General features: G+C 40.3%; 1 protein-coding gene and 1 long non-coding RNA gene across 13 annotated transcripts in view; both read left to right on the forward strand.

Annotated features, from left to right (window-relative positions):
- The window catches only part of LOC125688137 (potassium voltage-gated channel subfamily A member 1), a 100,869-nt gene that overhangs the window by 11,472 nt on the left and 76,234 nt on the right, over positions 1-13,163 (forward strand). The window lies entirely within an intron of this gene.
- On the forward strand, positions 9,401-10,833 carry LOC125688139 (uncharacterized). 2 transcript variants are annotated; one of them, XR_007374615.1, is made up of 4 exons: positions 9,401-9,649; positions 9,739-9,816; positions 10,154-10,238; positions 10,511-10,833. It is a non-coding gene; the product is annotated as an uncharacterized LOC125688139 (long non-coding RNA). The 2 variants fall into 2 exon arrangements; XR_007374614.1 differs by having other exon boundaries at positions 9,401-9,816.

Consider the following 13,163-nt stretch of genomic DNA (forward strand, 5'->3'; position numbering starts at 1 on the left):
TCCACCATTACAAATTGTGTACTCATGTTGAATCAAATATGTATTTCATTGTCTTGATACAGTTCATTTTACTTCCATTAGTAAAGTTGATTTATAATTTTTTTAACATCAAATATTATGAGTTCTTGAACTATTTGAAATGCATAGTTTTCACCTATGCAGTTCTCCCTACTTCTTTGTTCATCTGTTCATATTTGACATCAATTAAAGATAATTTTAAGGATCCTACACAAAATTATTGTCTGGTTATTTTGTGGAATCTAACTTCTCTCCTGTCACTTGTCCTCAATTCTATCTGAAATGAATGATTGGTTCGTTGATACTTTTCTTATTGAGAGGTATAAGAAATGGTAATCAATATGAGATGTGGCTGTGGGCTATGAATGGCTTGTAGATGTCAACTCATGTGTTATCATACAATTAATTCAAGGATTTGGCTTCCATAGGCCTTGGATCTTGCCTTGAGTGGGTAATGTTCACACCATCACTGCTGAGACAGCACAGTTTCACCAAAATTAGCAGATGTAAGATTAAGATTAAGCCTGCTGTATTCTCCAGAGGCTTTTTTTTTTTTTTTTTTTTTTTTTTAATCAGTTGGTGTGTTATGGCTGCATCCCTGAATCTAAAGTATTGCCTATAGCCTTATCATGTGTATGCTGACTTGGGATCAGGTTTATAAAACCATTTAAGTGATGGTTTTTTGGTTTGGGTTCAATATAAGCAAGTCAAATTGACTTGGTCTTGTTTTTCTTCTGGAAACTGTATTTTAAGGTGTGTTTCACACAAATGGGTCTGATAAAGTCATGCCTGCCTGTGCCTTGATACTCTGTCATATATAAATAAGGTAATGACATAAATGCAAATTATTTTATGCCAAAAGTGTTGCGTATTAGAAGTCCATCTATAATGACTGCCAGGTCTTTCTGGTTGTTTGTGCACATGTTAACAGTGGGATGCATACACAGAACAAAACTAGTTGCATGCCATAAGATGAAGTGAAAATTCCCTAATCTGGTATAAGACATAAGATTTTTGGTGGTCTGCTGTATGATTTTATACGCTTACTTCTTTTGGTTCCTTAAACAACAAAAGCTTTCATCAAGAAAATTCTTCTTCGTCAATACTTCCAATTTTTTTAGTCTTATTTAATCTCACTTATAAATTGATTATTTTGTTTGACCTACAATAAGGGTTTGAAGGTACCATTCTTAAGTGGATCTAGTCCAAGTCATCTAACTTTTAGCTGCTTGGTAGTACTGTTTGTAATTTCATGAGGTACTAATGTCTGTACTTTAAAAGTGTGATCAAATCATAGAGTTTTGCTAGCTCTACATGTGTCTGAAGCCTGTTTCTTGTTGTTTTTTTTTTTTTAATTTTTTTTTTTTGAGGCCTGTTTATCACCTCTAGTGTATCAATATTCTCTTTTTTGTCTGTAGCAAAATTAATTCTGTGTTCTTTGAATCAAATTACAATGTTGCTTTATGTTCTGTTTTCTGAATATATCATTCAGTTGTGCCATTACCTGTTCCTGTTTCCCCCTGCTATTTTTCTCCCCACTTGACTATACTTAAACTTGTCAAATACTACACCCAGAGCTTTCTCTACTGAGGCCCCTCATGGTTTGTATCATCATACCTGTAATGGATCTGGCTAAAAAAAACCTCCTTTAGGAGTGGGAATGCTAATTCTTGTATTTTCACATTTCATTTTCTTGTATTGCCACAGTTTTTCTGAAGTCCTGGCCTGTTTCTATTTGTGGTGCCTCCTCTGTGTGGAAAATGTTCTTGCCATGTTATTTTTGCCATGACACTAACAAAATATTACCTTGTGCTTTACCTCATCATTCCAGCAGTCTATGTAGTCATTGTATCCCTTGGTACATCTTGTACTGAGATATTTACTGTAATATGGTCCGTTTTGTAGTGGACATTTTAAAACAAAATTGCATACATTCAGAATCAGGTTCCAGGACATTTTTTTTTTTTTCCTCATAATTATTGCAAAAAAATAATCAGCATTGAGGACTCTGAATTGAGTCTCTCTGATAATTTCTTAGCTAATCTAAAAAGAAAATAATTGTGTATGTTTTTTTCTCCTAATTGCAAATTCTGTTATCTTGTTTTATATGCTTTATCAAATACTGAAAAATTACAGATTGAATCCTTTTCACACAGAATCACACAGAATCACAAGGTTGGAAACGACCTGCAAGATCATCTAGTCCAACCACCCTCCCATTCCTATCAGTGCCACAAGCTACTAAACCATCTCTCGTAGCTCCTCATCCAGGCGCCTCTTGAACACTGCCAGGGATGGCGACTCCACCACCTCCCTGGGCAGGCCATTCCAGTGCCTGACCACCCTTTGAGAGAAAAAGTTTCTCCTAATATCCAACCTAAACCTCCTCTGGTATAACTTCTTGCCATTTCCTCGGGTCCTACTATTTGCCTGGGAGAAGAGGCCAGACCCTTTTGCACCACAACCTCCCTTCAGGAAGTTGTAGAGTGCTATGAGGTCTCCCCTGAGCCTCCTCTTCTCTAGACTGAACAATCCCAGCTCCTTCAGCCTCTCCTCATAAGACTTGTGCTCCAGACCCCTCACCAGTTTCGTTGCCCTTCTCTGGACACGCTCCAGGGCCTCAATGTCTTTCTTGTAGTGAGGGGCCCAAAACTGAACACAGTACTCGAGGTGCGGCCTCACCAGTGCTGAGTACAGGGGGATGATCACCTCCCTGCTCCTGCTGGCCACACTATTTCTAATGCAGGCCAGGATGCCGTTGGCCCTCTTGGCCACTTGGGCACACTGTTGGCTCATGTTCAGCTGAGCATCAACCAACACCCCAAGGTCCCTTTCCTCTTCGCAATCATCCAACCACTCATCCCCAAGCCTGTAACACTGCCTGGGGTTGTTGTGGCCAAAGTGCAGAACCCGACACTTGGCCTTGTTAAACCTCATCCCATTCATCTCAGCCCAGCGATCCAGCTTACCTAGATCCCTCTGCAGGGCCTCCCTGCCCTCAGGCAGATCGACACAACCTCCCAACTTGGTGTCATCTGCAAACTTACTCAGGGTACACTCAATCCCTTCATCTAAGTCATCAATGAAGATATTAAACAGCTTTGTTACACCAAGCAGTCTTCTTGTCTTATACATTTGCTCTGAAGCAACCTACATTGGGAAGTGTGACTATGCAGCTGTAACTTAGTTAATAGACACGTCAATGAATCAAGTCCTCTTTCTCCTTCAGCTGCACTTACACTCAGGTTATAAGGGAAGTGAAGACTTCTTCAGCAGACTTTCAACAGAGAAGGAGGGAATCCATTCAGTAATTCCATTTGATCTTACTTTCCCTATATTATATTGATAATTCCAATATGAACTAAATTTACCTGTTACTCTTGGAAGTCGTTTAGTGTTCATGTACTGTTTGATTAATGGCTACAAAATAATTGCTTTATAAAAGCAGAAGAATCTCGGGTGTGAATATGTATGCCCTTACCATGCAGAAACTCAAGGTTATATTTTAAGAAATACAAAGCCTAAAACTTCACAGAGCAAAATGGCCCATACCTCTGAAACCAAGTATTTATCACAAATGTATTGTTATGCTTTCTCTCAAGTGTATAGCATAGTTGCCGTCAGGCCTAGCATTCTGAATCAGATAGCCTGACTGACAAAGACCAGAGGTGATTCAGTACTATCCCTTGAAACAGTTGCTATGTACTCTCAACAAAAGTCTGCAAATATATAGGGCGAACTTCTGTGCTCTTGAGGTAAATCAGAACTCACAGAAGTAATTAGAGTGGTGTCTCATCACTTGAGAAGACTATAGGAAGGCCATGATTACATGCTGCCTTTAAAATTACTGAGAAAAGATCTGAAACATTCTGTACTGCAGGCTTCTAACAGATACTTGCAGTTAGTAGTTGCATTGTATCCCATGGTTGGTCTTTATATAAAATGCTCACTTAATGGGGTGTACAGATTAAGCATTCAAAAATTAAAAAAGCTTTAGTTAGCACAATACTTCAGTCCACTCATCTTCTCTAACATCTTCCTAAAATACCTCACATTTTTTTCCAATGAGAAGACAAATATGACTCTTAAATAGAATGCTTTTACAGCTAGAAAATGAAAATGCAATTGCAGATAGTATATTTGGTGACCTCCTCTCACTAGGTAGGAACTCTAGAGCATTTGAATTTCAAGCAGAAGAGCTTGCTGTTGTCAATAAATATGATGGAGAGAGCTGCATGATCATTCTGTGGAGGACAGGCCCGAGGAGAGACATAGATCATTTCCATGCTACCAGGTTAACAGCAGAGGATGAGAGGAGGTTCATCTATATTCGTTTTGCATAAGATGGCTGATACACATGTAGTGTGCGAGGTTTAGTGTTCCATCTATAATTAAGATTATATTGTTAATACAGCTTGTAGTCACAAATATTTAAAGATTTTTGAATTCTAGGAATGATAGGAGGGCTGATGCTTACAGGACTTGATAATCTAAATGCACCTGCTATAATGGGTGTATCCAGGAATTTCCTCTGTCATTTCATAAGAGATGGTTCATATTATTCAACTCCATATGTATAGAAAGGTTTACTGGGAAAGAAGTGGCAAGTCCACAGTTATACTCTGTTGCACACATTCACATTAATGGTCACATTCTCTTTTTACAGTACCTCCATTACATGCATTAATTTCCTCTGCTTGACAAAGAATACCCAGCCTAATCAGGCCCATTGCTTGGTATAAGATTAAATTTTAATTAAATTACTTCAGTGGTGAGCAATACAGAAAAAAAAAATGCCATCCAAAAACTGAATTGTCCAGATAATCCATGGAAGGACTCTCAAAATATTTTTCCATGAATGTTGAGAACACAACATAGACAATAACTGTTCTTTCAAATTGGAAAAAAACAAAGTTTTTATTTTATGGAATACTATCTCCTTGCTGTTTGGCCATTCTAAATATAAATTTCCATATGAAATACTGCATTAAATTCTGAATGAAGGATCATCTACGCTGTCATGGTGTTTAGTTCCCCAGATGTTGTGAACTGACTGTGGGAGCCGAGGCTGCTAACAGGGCCTCCAGGTCAAATCACTAGGGCAGTGGTAGGTGTTTAGATGTATCTTTGTCTTCTTCTGATGAGTTTGATCCTCCCTTTCTGTTTTGAGTGTGCTGCATTCATCTTCAACCCCCCTAAAAGCTAATTCCAGCTTACAAGGGAGGTAGTATTCCTTTTTTTCCTTTCTGAATTAGCCAAGTGTTGTTATGAACCTGATTTGCTGAACTCTTGCAGTGGCATACCAGGCAAATCAATCATTTAAAATGTTTCTGAAATACTCGGAGAAGAGTTTATTTCCCACTACCAGAATATCTGAAGCTTCAATTAATGTAATTAAGTTTGTTTTTTTTTCAGTTGCAAACTGTGGTTTTGGTTTTTTTTTTCCCAAGAATTTGAAAACGGGGAAATGAATGCTTTCCCAAATGTACTTGAATGGCTTCCTTCCAAGGAGAGGGAATTTTTGAAATTGTTTTGACATTTTTTTCTTTGTTTTCTTTTTTGATTTGTTTTTATTGCTTTATTTTATTTTTTCATTTTTTTTACTTCAGCTGAGTGATTTTGGCAATTTTCATTTCACGAAGAAAGAAAAATAAAAAAGGGATCTCTGTCACTTGGATACATTTTTTGTTACAATTATTTAGATGATACAAATCGCTAGTGTTAGAAGAGAAAAGTATTTATAGCTAATGAGTCTTTAATGTAAACTCGTGTGATACTTAATATTTAAATGCCAAAATGGCTAAGATATGAATACTGCAGGAAGTGCCACTGGGTATGGACAGTAACGGCACAGCACTTTCGGGATATTTGCTCTGCAGCATGGGGCCTGAATGGTTCTGGTCCGACTGTAGGTCACCAAGTGTAGTGGTGCTACTGTAACTGGTTTAGACCCTGGGTCATAGTTCCAGTGAAGCAATGATTGAACAATTGACTTCAAGGCTCAAAATACCAAATGAGATAATTTTTTTTTCCTAATGAAAAAAGCAGTGATTTTACACAAACTTGGTTGTCCTGAAAAATTATTTCAGTGAGTGATAAGCTAGCATCTTCCTGTGAACTTAATACAACAGTTGGCCTATGTTCTTTTGGCTCTAACTTTCTGGACCTTTTTCCTCTATAATTTTGTCATCCTTCTGAATGTAAGGTACAAAACTGGCATGAATCTGAACATTGCCATGTTTTGTGTGCAATGGCTAATCTGTCAGAAATACTACAGAATCATCTAATTCAGTTGGAATTTGTTTTGCTGAATGCTTCAGCAAGTCTACAGGTTTGGTGCTGAGTTTGAAGCCATTGATTCAATCCTCCCAATGGATAATGGGTAATGTGGAATTGATCTTCAGCATAACAGTTAAGGGGCATTTTGTCACTACTTGGGATGAGGAACACTGTAAGATCTTGGTGTCATTAAAGACTCTGTGATGCCTTCCCAGTGTCTGAGCAGAACTGGAGTCCTACTCTGGTTTATTTTGGCACTGTATCTGTTTGCCTTCTAAATATTTCATTTGCTGTTCAAGTCATTTGGTAGCATTCCAAGTGTGCTATTAAAGAGCAGCCGTGTTTTGACTAAGAAGTAACTGCATTTCAAAACTTGGGAGGTAGCTTGTGTGTCAGTTTATTAAATTGTCAATGAATTCTGAGACTGTTACAGATGTGCTATGTTAGTACAGAGTATCAGTATATATATCAAAGGTTACTAAAACAACAATCCGAAATTCTATGGTAGTCAGCCTTTTCAATAATCAATTAAAGGTAGTAAGAGGAAGCGGGCCACTTAGTATACAGCTACTATTGCAAATGCACTTTCAAGGTATGCATTCTGTCTGACAGTGCTGTGATGTATTTTTTCCTGGTCTTATTAATATGCCTGTGATCTCATCCACTTACAGCAGTTTAAAAAGGCTACTGAAATCCAGCACATAAAGAGTAATTCATTCTTACTTGAGAACAGATTGATTCTGTCCATACAATCGCAAATTGCAAGGATATATGGACATGGGGACAGCCAGTGGAGTGGAGCTGTATTAGGCTTTTGATTTTTGGTAATACCCACTAAGTTCTTACTCTCATGACTGAAGTACAAAATTGAATGTGGAGAACGAGGGAATTGAGACTTTGCTGCCAGCATCCTGTGCAGCTTTTATTCATGTATATAAAATGAATAATGTCTGGTGCAAATCAGCTTAACTTATTTCTTCTGAACTAATAATCTGTATGTCTTTCTTTCCTGTTCATATCTGGCAGTTTTTTACATAGATAAGAGCTGTTGTATAGCCAGCAAGGAAGAATCCTGTCCATCAGTTTCCACTGGAGTATAATGAATAGGAAAAAAAGAAACCCCACCTTTTAGAAGAAAGATGTGTTAAAGTGACATTTAAGTGCATTTTCATCTACCACAAAAGGTTCTGAACAGTGTTCTATGACCACATAGAATGTAGATTTTAAGATACTAAAATGAAAAGTGGAAGATAATGATTTTGCCCATAGATCTCAAATCTGTTGATGCTGTTTCAGTGAAGACTTGAATTTTCCTCTTTCACTGTGCATAGATTTGAACTTACTTTGGAACAGTTTGTGGAAAAAAAAGTGATTGCAGAAAAATTAATTTGTTATTATCAAGGATACAGAAGAAACGTCAGTTTTCAAGGAAACATTTACAGAGCAAGGTAACTTGTTAATACCTATGTTACTCTTGTTAATACTCTTCCAATAAACCTACTGCAGCAGTAACAACACATGTGATTTACTGTAGTTGAAGTTAATAGTCTCCAAATTTGATTTTACATGAAAACATTTTTACTCTACTTACTCTCTTCTAAAATCTCTTACAGATAAATATTATCTAGAGTTGCATGAATGTAATCTAACAATTCATTTCACAGAAAACCTCTGCTATTTCGAATCTGCTAGTGTATCCTACTTTGTGCACAACATTGCTAAAATCCATGGCAGTAATTGTTTTCTACAAGCAGAATTTGCATGCATTTTGAAGGCTTTGCCAGTGTGTCAATATCACTGAGTCTTCACTAGTGCAGATTAAACTGTACTAAAACACGCAGCTTGAAGACACCTTACACTCCATAGTGATACACTCATGACTAATTATGGGGATAACATAATTAAAATAGCTGGGTCTTTTCAGAACAACATGGCTGGTAGGGTGGGTTCTGCTCCTCTGCACCTCACAGAAAGTTACGAGATATATCTCAGGTGATTTTGGGTTGGTTTCAAAGTGGGCAAGGATTCAGTTTTTTTGCCAGTTACTTTGAGAAAACAAACAAACAAAAAAAAACCCAGACAATTTTCTGATCACAGAAGAATCTTCTTTAGTTTAAAACTACCAGAAACCTTGCTGCATACAATAAACATATACATCTTGTTCCACTTGCTTCATGGTCCAAATCTTCTGGAGCTGTGAAACTATGGCCTGTGCCTGTTACAAGGAATTGCCTGAGGAACAGTTTCCTCATGATCTAAGATGCTGCAAAAGGAGTGAATGAAGTCCCTGTCCCTGTCTCTGTAGCAAGGAGACAGACTTAGGACCACTTAGATGCTCAGCTGGCTTAAATGAGTTGAATTCCAGGGAAGCCTGTGGCTCCATGAGATTACCAATGTCAAGAAAGCAAACAGGTATCAGAAATGAAATTGTAGTATAAAAACAGCTTGTGTCAGCAGAGAGGAATTGAGTGCTTTTATCTGCAAATACCTATGCATTTCTGAGCTGATCTTTCCAAATGCTCTAAACTCCCATTGATTTCAGCACCTCGTAATATTTTACTGAGTAAGAATCATGTCAACAACGACACACAGGAAAGCAATAGATGCACTTGTTCAAATGATGCTCAGTAGTTAGCTCAGGTAAAGTTTACATGGTTGTTTTTTCACTCAAGTCTGGGACTATTGGTGTGAAGTACCAAATAAAATGGAGCTCTGCATCTCAGGGTATGACTACAATAAAAATATGAGTTAAAATAAGTGTTTTTTTGGTTGGTTTTTTTTTTTTTTTTTTTTCATAATCTCAGTGACTATTGTTTAAAATAAAGCACCCTCTGATTATTTCTATTCAATAACATCTGAGCTGAGGCAGGTGTTTTATGGGTAAATGAGGAAAATGCTGTTTTTACAACTTGGAATTACATCTTTTTGAAAGCTGAAATTGTGAATAATGACAGAGATTAAATTTTCCCATCTGTCTGAACTTTTCAAGGGCAATCACAGAATCAGAGAATTGTTAAGGCTGGAAAAGACCTCCAGGATCATCAACTCATCCTCACCATGCCCACTGAGCAATGTCTCTCCTCAGAATTTTCCTTTCCAGGTAGGGATCTGCAGTAGAATTCTTAGGTCACAGCCTGAACAAGTACGTGAGCATGTGAGTGCCTGCAGTGGGGGGAGCCTGGATCCATCGTTTTGCTCTCCTCGTCTCAGCGGTGCTTCCAGGGGCGTCTATGCATTAAGAGTCTGCAGGAGTTTCCCCCGCCCATCCTTCTCTTACTCCAGCACCAGAGTTTGAACCAGAGAAGGCTGCATTTCTCAGCTCACCTTTTTTTCCAAGCTGTTGTTAGGAGGGGTGAGTTAATTCCTCTTTCTTTGATATCTTATTCTAAAGCACCTGTATCTCAAATAACGGCCCTGTCATTGCCTTTGTTTGCCTTACAGGAATGAAACAGGAGTCCCGTGTGTGATCCTAGCAGACCAGGCTGGAGAATTAAGACATTGCTGGGACTTTATCTCTAGGTAACAACATGTCTTACTGCATGTGCCTTAGGATCCATGTGCTCCAATGCCCATTGCAAAGCAGTAATTCCTCCTGTTAAATTCTGTAGAAGTTAACCCTGAGATTAAATGTTGGTAGGCAACCAAGGAACTATGCAATTTTTTTCCAATTAGGTGGCCTTTTGTGATAAATTTAGGGTAAAACACATTGTCTTTAATGAGAAGCAAGCACTTATTTTGATATGAAGCAGGCAGAAATCAGCATTTGCACTGGTTTCTGAGGGCTAATAATTTTTTTTATTATTTTTTATTTATTTATTTATTTTTACTGGATGCTTTGCTTTACTCATTCTTTCAGGGTTTCTGCTGAGCAAAGTGAAGTAAAACTCATTACAAGCAGGAAGATGCTAGTCCATTTATGGGTCTCCTAGGAAACTGGATTGGTAAATGTCTCATCACTCATCAATAGTGCACAGAGAGATAATAATCTATTGATAATGATATATATATATATATATAAAACTATATAACTAATATGTAACTATATAACTGAATTATAACTACCAAGTAATTGTTTTTGCTTTTCCAGTCTTTAAGATACATAGTAATGCTAAAAATCCTTGTCTACAAATACATTGTCCAACACACAGGATCAGAGTATTTGTTCTTAGTAATAGTAAAAGATTTCTGCCTCTGTTACTACCTGAACCTGCAGAGTCCTTGCCCATGGAGATACAGAGGATTTTTGTGATCCCAATGGTCTCCAGAAGTCTATCCTGCCCTATACAGAAGCCCCAAGAGAGGTAAATATGTAGGCTTTCTTAACTGTTGATAGAACATTGTGCAACTATTTGTTCAGAATCAAATGGCAAATGGCTGTCAAGTAGTCTGAGCAGAGTTCTTGTTGTGGAACTATTGTGTGATCTCTTCCATAGCAGAAAGAAGAAACTAGCACAGGCTGTCAGCATAGTTCATTGCCTCAGTTTGCAGTAGAGAGGAAAGACAACTGGAAATCATGCCTACTGCTCCCCTTTTCTGTTCTCCAAGGTAAATGTGGTACCTGACTTACAGTTCTTTCACATGGACATTTCAGTGTGCATCTCATGGAGTCCACAGGGTTTGTACTCTTAGGAAGGTGAAGAAATGATGTAGTCTATCCTAATCCTTGCCTCCTTTCCCACTGCCTCCCCTTGTGTTCCCAGTTTCAGAACTGATGTATGAAAATACTTCGGTAGCCCATGGTACTTACCTTTTCTCAGGGGGTGTAATATTCTTTGAACCATCCCAATCTCATACTTTTTCAGTGGTTTCAGTGGTCGCTGAGCACTTAAGGCACTGTGGAGGAGGTAGTACAGCTCTCTCCCAGGCTGTCTTAACGTGGTGCTTTTGTAAGGTACCCCTGTCTGCACTCCCCTACAAGGAGACCAGCTTCAAGGCAGGTGACCGCTCTCCCACTCGCTGACCCAGTGACTGTAAATTCAAACATGGTCTCTACCAGACGTCGGGCATGCTCCAACAAGTCTGTGGTGACCCAGACAGAGGGACTGCCCAGATCTGCAGTGGTCCAAGTCTCTGGCTGCAGGGAGTGCCTGAGTCTGCTGCTGCCGGGGGACGATGGGAGGGATGCCACCTGTGTGAGGTGCGAACAGTTGGATGAGCTGCTCAGCCTTGTGGTAGAGCTTAGGGAGGAGGTGGAGCGGTTAAGATCCATTAGGGACTGCGAGAGGGAGATAGACTGGTGGTGTAACTCTCTGCAAGAAACAAGCAGAGATTGCAACCCCCAGCCTGTAGTGGACTCTCTGCCTTCCCGTAGTAAAAACGAGAGAGCTGACTTGGGAGGAGAAGAGGAATGGCAGCATGCCCCACCTCAGCGACGCAGGCGGCGCCCTCCCCGACCTACCTCGGTTCCTCAGGTGCCCCTAAGTAATAGGTTTGAAACCCTGGAACTGGAGGGTGAGGAGGCTGAGAACAAGGTGGTGGAACAGCCTCTGAGCTTTGCTAAGGAGAGGCGGTCGGCTCCATGCTTGAAGACCGCCTCTTCTGGTAAAGAAAGGAGGGTGATAGTTGTAGGAGACTCCCTTCTAAAAGGAACTGAGGGCCCGATATGTCGTCCTGACCCCACCCGGAGGGAAGTGTGCTGCCTTCCTGGGGCACAGGTCAGGGACATCTCTAGAAAGCTGCCTGGGCTTATTTGCCCGTCTGACTACTACCCCTTATTGGTAGTTCAGGTGGGCAGTGATGATACTGCCAAGAGAAGCCTAAGGGCAATCAAAAATGACTTCAAGGGTCTGGGGAGGGTACTGGATGGTGCGGGAATGCAAGTGATCTTCTCTTCTATCCCTTCAGTGGCGGGGAAGGACTCTGAGAGGATCAAAAAGGCCCTCCTCATCAATAAATGGCTTAGAGGATGGTGCAGGCAGAAGAACTTTGGTTTTTTTGATCATGGGGCAATTTACTCGGCTCCTGGCATGACGGCTGCAGATGGAGCTCACCTGTCTGCAAGGGGTAAAAGGATCCTAGCCCAGGAGCTGGCAGGCCTCATTGAAAGATCTTTAAACTAGGAAAGAAGGGGGAAGGGGACAAAATGAGGCCTGCTGAGGTTCAGGTATTTCAAGGCTCAAAAGTGAACTTGATGGGTGACGAGGGTGGAGTTCGAAGGGATGGAGTGTGGCAGGGGAATGCTGCCTCCCTGAAGTGTCTATACACTAATGCGCGCAGTATGGGAAATAAACAGGAAGAGTTGGAGATCTGCGTGCGGTCACATGGCTATGATCTCATTGCGATCACAGAGACGTGGTGGGACAGCTCACATGACTGGAATGTTGTCATGGAGGGCTATGTGCTTTTTAGGAAAGATCGGCTGGCGAGGCGGGGTGGTGGAGTTGCTCTTTATGTAAGAGAGCAGCTTGAATGTATTGAACTCCACCTGGGGGAGAGTGGTGTAGCAGTGGAGAGCTTGTGGGTAAGAATCAAGGGGCGGGCTGGTATGGCTGACACCGTTGTGGGTGTGTGCTACAGGCCCCCTGATCAGGAGGAGGAGGTTGATGAGGCCTTCCACAAGCAATTGGAAGCAGCATCACGATCCCAGGCGCTGGTGCTTATGGGGGACTTCAATCATCCAGATATTTGCTGGAAAAGCAATATGGCCAGGCATGCACGGTCCAGACTGTTCCTGCAATGTGTTGAAGACAACTTCCTGATGCAGGTGGTTGAGGAATCGACGAGGAGAGGGGTACTGCTGGACCTTATTCTCACTAATAGAGAAGGGCTTGTCAGGGAAGTAAAGGTCGGGGGCAGCTTGGGTTGTAGTGACCACGAGATGGTGGAGTTCAAGATCCTGAGTGGAAGAAGTAAAGCAAAAAGTAGGA

The sequence above is a fragment of the Lagopus muta genome, chromosome 1 (genome assembly GCF_023343835.1).
Source record: "Lagopus muta isolate bLagMut1 chromosome 1, bLagMut1 primary, whole genome shotgun sequence".
NCBI classification, from domain to species: domain Eukaryota; kingdom Metazoa; phylum Chordata; class Aves; order Galliformes; family Phasianidae; genus Lagopus; species Lagopus muta.